The 6871-nt window shown below is 46.9% G+C and overlaps 1 protein-coding gene across 1 annotated transcript in view; it reads left to right on the top strand.

Annotated features, from left to right (window-relative positions):
- Positions 1-3578: 3578 nt before the first annotated feature.
- Positions 3579-6871, top strand: part of LOC139422312 (synaptotagmin-C-like) — a 52077-nt gene continuing 48784 nt past the window's right edge. The window contains exon 1 of the mRNA XM_071173506.1: positions 3579-3632. The gene's annotated coding sequence lies outside the window, so the exon portion shown is untranslated. The remainder of the gene's footprint in view (positions 3633-6871) is intronic.

Raw genomic sequence — 6871 nt, 5'->3', positions numbered from 1 at the left:
GTCTGTCAGGGACACGTCTGTCAGGGACAGGTCTGTCAGGGACACGTCTGTCAGGGACACGACTGTCAGGGACACGTCTGTCAGGGACACGTCTGTCAGGGTCTGTCAGGGACACGTCTGTCAGGGACACGTCTGTCAGGGACACGACTGTCAGGGACACTTCTGTCAGGGACACGACTGTCAGGGACAGGTCTGTCAGGGACACGTCTGTCAGGGAAAGGTCTGTCAGGGACACGTCTGTCAGGGACAGGTCTGTCAGGGACACGTCTGTCAGGGACAGGTCTGTCAGGGACACGTCTGTCAGGGACAGGTCTGTCAGGGACACTTCTGTCAGGGACACGTCTGTCAGGGACACGTCTGTCAGGGACACGACTGTCAGGGACACGTCTGTCAGGGACACGACTGTCAGGGACACGTCTGTCAGGGACACGTCTGTCAGGGACAGGTCTGTCAGGGACACGTCTGTCAGGGACAGGTCTGTCAGGGACACGTCTGTCAGGGACAGGTCTGTCAGGGACACGTCTGTCAGGGACAGGTCTGTCAGGGACACGTCTGTCAGGGACAGGTCTGTCAGGGACACGTCTGTCAGGGACACGTCTGTCAGGGACAGGTCTGTCAGGGACACGTCTGTCAGGGACACGTCTGTCAGGGACACGTCTGTCAGGGACAGGTCTGTCAGGGACAGGTCATTTACGTTTCCTTCCATTTAACACCTTCATTTGAAAATGTACATCTATATTTGTAATGTGACTTTGATGATGACACATGGCTTCTAATGACATGAAGGAATGAGAAAGTAAAGACCAGGGACAGAGATGGATAGAATGGAAGGATGAAGGAAGAAAGAGGCAGAGAAAGAAGATAAACAGGGAGAGAGAGAGTAAAGGGGGTTGACGACTAAAGAGAGAGAACAGAATAGAGGGAAAGGGAGTAGGAGGCAGAGGGGGGAGTCACATCAAGGAAATGAAAAGCAAGGGAAGGAGAAAGAGAGGTGTGGGCGACTCGCCCTGAGAGACGGTAGTCATGGTAACATATGAAAATGAAGGGATGAAAGATGAATAGAGACTTTTGGTAAGAGAGGGCAAATACATAAAAACAAGCTGCTAATTAAATGTCACACTAAAAGTAAATGCAGAGCAGTTACTACACGAACACAGACTCAAAGGATGGTGAGGACTCTCCCTCTCTCCTATCTCCCTCTCTCCTATCTCTTTATATGGTGGCATGTCTGACCTGTAGTCAGCTGGGGTCACACAGCATCTAGGGTCAAGGGGACAGGGTCAGGGATCAACATGACAGATCCCTCCCAAATCTTGAATATGTCAATAAACAGATCTTGAGAAAAGGAATTAACAGGATAGATCCTTAAAGATGAGTGTGTATGTGTGGGTGTGCGATCAATAAGGCCAGTATTTCATGGTAAGTGTGTGTTTGTGTGCGTGTGCTCTTAAAGGGGAAGATAAGTGTCATGTCAGTGCTTGTTCTAAAAGCGACACAGTCTCAGTTTGGACAGTGGCTGCTGCTGTAGGCCAGGCTTTTAGTTTCTCTCATCTCAATCCCATTTGCCTCTCTTCTACTCTACTTGTCCTCTTCCTATCTCACTTTTATATCCACTCTGTCTGTTTCTGACCTGTCCTTTCACATTCTGTCTCTCTCCTCCCCTCTCTCGCACTGTATCATCCCTGTCCTCTTTCATCCTCTCTCAGCCTCTCTCTCGCTCTGTGCTCTGCAGTGACAGTTAACAGAGGCAGCTGTTTACCGTCATTTATACATCAGTCATCCCTCGCTCTGGGGGTTCTCCACTCGGACACTCTCTCTCTCTGTCCACCATCACCCTCTTTTCCTTTCTGTGATCAGATGATCAGGAGAGAAGTAATTATGACTTATTATGACTGTCTGGGACCAGATGATCAGGAGAGAAGTAATTATGACTTATTATGACTGTCTGTGATCAGATGATCAGGAGGGAAGTAATTATGACTTATTATGAATGTCTGTGATCACTTGGGAGTATTAATTCCACACATATAATTATGGTAGAAATTTGAGAATTGCCCTGTTAATACTAGAATATTTACTGTACATAACATAGATATCAGTATTGCCAGTAATATGCTATTACTCAGCTATTTTCAGCTATAGTGATCAAAGAGGGTTATCATTATCAGTGTTAGTCAAGCCAAAGTCTCTTGTCCCAAAAACAACCATCTCATTGAGGTGTATCTACATAAAGTCATACAGCATCATATCTCATGTCAGCCCAAGAAGTTGTACCTTCAGTCCATCAGCCATGCATGGCTCCTGTACCTTCAGTCCATCAGCCATGCATGGCTCCTGTACCTTCAGTCCATCAGCCATGCATGGCTCCTGTACCTTCCGTCCATCAGCCATGCATGGCTCCTGTACCTTCTGTCCATCAGCCATGCATGTCTCCTGTACCTTCAGTCCATCAGCCATGCATGGCTCCTGGCTGAGTATTCTGATTATTTGACCTAAAAAAACATTACGTCCCTTGATAGCTTGAAATGCTGAGAAGTGCTTAAAATCCCTATTTGGACCGTGGGCTGGGCCATCCTAGAGGAAAGCAGACCTTATACAGCCTGGCCTACACTATATTTCAACTACCTGTATAAATAATGTGTAGATACATTTATTTGAGACAGCAGGCATTGCCATCTAGGCAGCTTCTACGGCCTAGTCCAGCCAAAGGACAAGGCAGTTGTAATTTTCTACAGTAAACACATTTGCAACTGTAAATGAAATCAAGAGGAATGGGTAATCATAAATACAATGCAGCTTACACTTAACACGGTAGGTAGTAACCCAATAATAAGCCTACCATGAATAACTTGCAAATGAGAGAGATGACTTGATTTACTACAGAACTTGAAATGCCCGGTAGCCTACGTCATGAGGCGTAGTCACTCACAGCCTCAAATTATGCGATGTCTAAACTCATTCTAGTAAGATCTCATGGGCTGGCTCGGGTTGACAAAGATTAGCAACGCCACATATAGGCTACAATGGAATGCTTCCCACTACAGTTGCCAACATTGCTGCAGTTTTCAATTATTTTGGTGTTGGTGTTTTGTCACATCGTTAGATAGGCCTACAGTACACACACGAAGGGAAATTATATTATCACGAAACCATGATTTGATCCTAACGAGGTGCTGCGCGCTATCACTCGTCCGGACACCATGGCACATACGCCGTGTCCCTTTGGCGGTGGGCTGAGCCACAGTGGTCTGTCCCTATCGCACCACGCGTCTCCTCGCCTCCAGCAACACCCCCTCTCCTCCTCACACACTGCCTCTACCGTCCCCCGTCCCCTCCCATCCCCGGGCTCTGCTCGGCTCTGTCTCCCCTCTCTACCACACATATATATCAGTATGTCTTTAGCACGGGTAGCGCTATACAGTCAGCGAGCGGAGAAGCCCGTTTAGTATTCCGAGCACAGGGGAAGAGAGGGAGGGAGGGGAGAGTGAAATACAAAGAAAAAAACAGGGTGAGAAGACAGAAAACACATTCCAAGACAAGAAAATAGGAAAGGATGAGAGGGGAGCGGAGAGATACCATATTGTTCATTTCTCCCTCTCAGTCTACCCCTCCGCCTTATTCTTCAATCCCAGGTGCAGTATTTGAACCCATTTTCCTGTCTTGGGGTAGAGGGCGGAATGTTGATTTTTAACGCGTCGCATCTGAAAAATAGGCTGGTGTTTAGATGAAAAGGGCAGGTAGGAGAGGGAGCAGTTTCGGATACAACATAGAGGTTTGATGATATTTCATTGTTGTCATATTAATACACGCCTATATGTCGTTATATAGGTTCGGCTACTCACCATAATATCCTGTGTGATCTTAAGTGTTATAGTCTATCTATACTGTAGCTATGTGCCACCTAACTGACTGTATGTCTTTCCGGTTCAAATATAAATTTTATGCATATTTTGTGCAGTGATGTGCGAATGTAATCTATTCTAATTTAATGTATAGCCCATTGGTTCGAGCGTTATGGCATGCATATAGTAGCCTATGTAGCCTACACTGTAGGTTATCTCTCGCACAAGTGTGCAGTGTGCATAGCATGTATGTGGGTTTATATGTCTGTCATTGCTCTCAGATAAATCCAACTTTTGAATGCATGTATAGGTGTATAGGGCGAAACACGCACACTCACACACACACACACACACACACACACACACACACACACACACACACACACACACACACACACACACACACACACACACACACACACACACACACACACACACACACACAGCATGAGTAAGACAGGGGAAACATGTAGGAGCTGAAACGAGTGTTATTCCCCTCCACCCACCCCACCCCTCTCTCCTCTCCCTTCTCCCCTCTCCCCCCATCAAAGGCACAGTGGCTCTGGCTTTATGAGATAGACTTCCATAATTATGCAAATATGAATACGCTCATATGTAACCAAAGTCACAAGGATAGTCTCGATGGCTCACTGACTTCGACGTAAATGTAAGTGAAGTATGAAGCGAGGGCTTTCCACGTGCACTGTGTGGGTGGTGAGAATGTTTCCATCTTAGTATTGGACCAGTGAGCTGCTCTGCATATATGGATGTGCAGCTTCTTCCACCGGCTCTAGTCTGCACAGGAAGAGAGCGGAACCAGTATCCCAGGGTTCCTCACTGGCCTCTCGCTCAGCTTGGTGCTCGCGATGTGTTTCCTGTGTGACGATATAGATAATTTAGACACTCGCGGGAGCAGGCCTGAAGCAGCAGAGAGCCCTGCATGCAGCACAGCAGACTTCAGTGTGTGTGTGTGTGTGTGTGTGTGTGTGTGTGTGTGTGTGTGTGTGTGTGTGTGTGTGTGTGTGTGTGTGTGTGTGTGTGTGTGTTTATGTGATGATGTAGGGACATAAACAGAATATTGAAACCTCCAACGTCGGATAGTTGTACTAAAAGCTTGCCTATGGGCTGTTACAGGCCAGCCTGGAGTAACCTAAAGGCTGAGTCGCAGGCAGCAAAGCTATTACCTTTAGTCAATAGACATTAATACAAGGTCTTCAATCTTGGCCTTGTATTTCTAGTGCCATCTCACAGCCAAATACAGGAAGCAGTCCTCTTTTGTAGCGGTAAAGGTATTTGGTAGTATCTATTTACCCTAGTGCATCAGTTTGACACAGTTGGATGAGCAGAGAGCACAGATGATATTGACCCAGACAGACATGACGCTGTGATGCACTGGCCTCGATAGGTAGGAAGTGATGCAAAGGTCCATGCCAGTGCTAGTGAGAAAAGGTCATGACCTCTGTGTGAGTCACGGAGGGCCCTGCATCCAGTGACTTCATGTCTTAAAGGATGAGTCTTGAGGTCGGAAGTGATAGTGCGCTTATAACACAAGTCCATGGAATACAGTAGAACAGACAGCACAGAACTGAGGAGAGGATGGTAGAGGAGAGGAGAGGATGGTAGAGGAGAGGATGGTAGAGTAGAGGAGAGGATGGTAGAGTAGAGTATGGTAGAGTAGAGTAAAGGATGGTAGAGGAGAGGATGGTAGAGTAGAGTAGAGTAGAGTAGAGTAGAGGATGGTAGAGTAGAGTATGGTAGAGTAGAGTAGAGTAGAGTAGAGGATGGTAGAGGAGAGTAGAGTAGAGTAGAGGATGGTAGAGGAGAGGATGGTAGAGGAGAGGATGGTAGAGGAGAGGATGGTAGAGTAGAGTAGAGTAGAGTAGAGGATGGTAGAGTAGAGGAGAGGATGGTAGAGTAGAGTAGAGGATGGTAGAGGAGAGGATGGTAGAGGAGAGGATGGTAGAGGAGAGGATGGTAGAGTAGAGTAGAGTAGAGTAGAGTAGAGTATAGGATGGTAGAGGAGAGGATGGTAGAGTAGAGTAGAGTAGAGTAGAGTAGAGGAGAGTAGAGTAGAGTAGAGTAGAGTAGAGTAGAGTAGAGTAGAGTAGAGGATGGTAGAGGAGAGGATGGTAGAGTAGAGTAGAGTAGAGTAGAGTAGAGTAGAGGATGGTAGAGTAGAGGAGAGTAGAGTAGAGTAGAGGATGGTAGAGGAGAGGATGGTAGAGTAGAGGAGAGGATGGTAGAGTAGAGGAGAGGATGGTAGAGGAGAGGAGAGGATGGTAGAGTAGAGGAGAAGATGGTAGAGTAGAGGATGGTAGAGTAGAGTAGAGGATGGTAGAGTAGAGGAGAGGATGGTAGAGTAGAGTAGAGGATGGTAGAGTAGAGGAGAGGATGGTAGAGTAGAGGAGAGGATGGTAGAGTGCCAGTGCTAGTGAGAAAAGGTCATGACCTCTGTGTGAGTCACGGAGGGCCCTGCATCCAGTGACTTCATGTCTTAAAGGATGAGTCTTGAGGTCGGAAGTGATAGTGCGCTTATAACACAAGTCCATGGAATACAGTAGAACAGACAGCACAGAACTGAGGAGAGGATGGTAGAGGAGAGGAGAGGATGGTAGAGGAGAGGATGGTAGAGTAGAGGAGAGGATGGTAGAGTAGAGTATGGTAGAGTAGAGTAGAGGATGGTAGAGTAGAGTAGAGTAGAGTAGAGTAGAGGATGGTAGAGTAGAGTATGGTAGAGTAGAGTAGAGTAGAGTAGAGGATGGTAGAGGAGAGTAGAGTAGAGTAGAGGATGGTAGAGGAGAGGATGGTAGAGTAGAGTAGAGGATGGTAGAGTAGAGTAGAGGATGGTAGAGTAGAGGATGGTAGAGGAGAGGAGAGGATGGTAGAGTTGAGGATGGTAGAGTAGAGTAGAGGATGGTAGAGTAGAGTAGAGGATGGTAGAGTAGAGTAGAGGATGGTAGAGTAGAGGAGAAGATGGTAGAGTAGAGTAGAGGATGGTAGAGTAGAGGAGAGGATGGTAGAGTAGAGTA

This window comes from Oncorhynchus clarkii, chromosome 12 (assembly GCF_045791955.1).
Source record: "Oncorhynchus clarkii lewisi isolate Uvic-CL-2024 chromosome 12, UVic_Ocla_1.0, whole genome shotgun sequence".
NCBI lineage: Eukaryota > Metazoa > Chordata > Actinopteri > Salmoniformes > Salmonidae > Oncorhynchus > Oncorhynchus clarkii.
The sequence above is the reverse complement of the archived record's forward strand: the minus strand, read 5'-3'. Positions and strand labels throughout refer to the sequence as shown.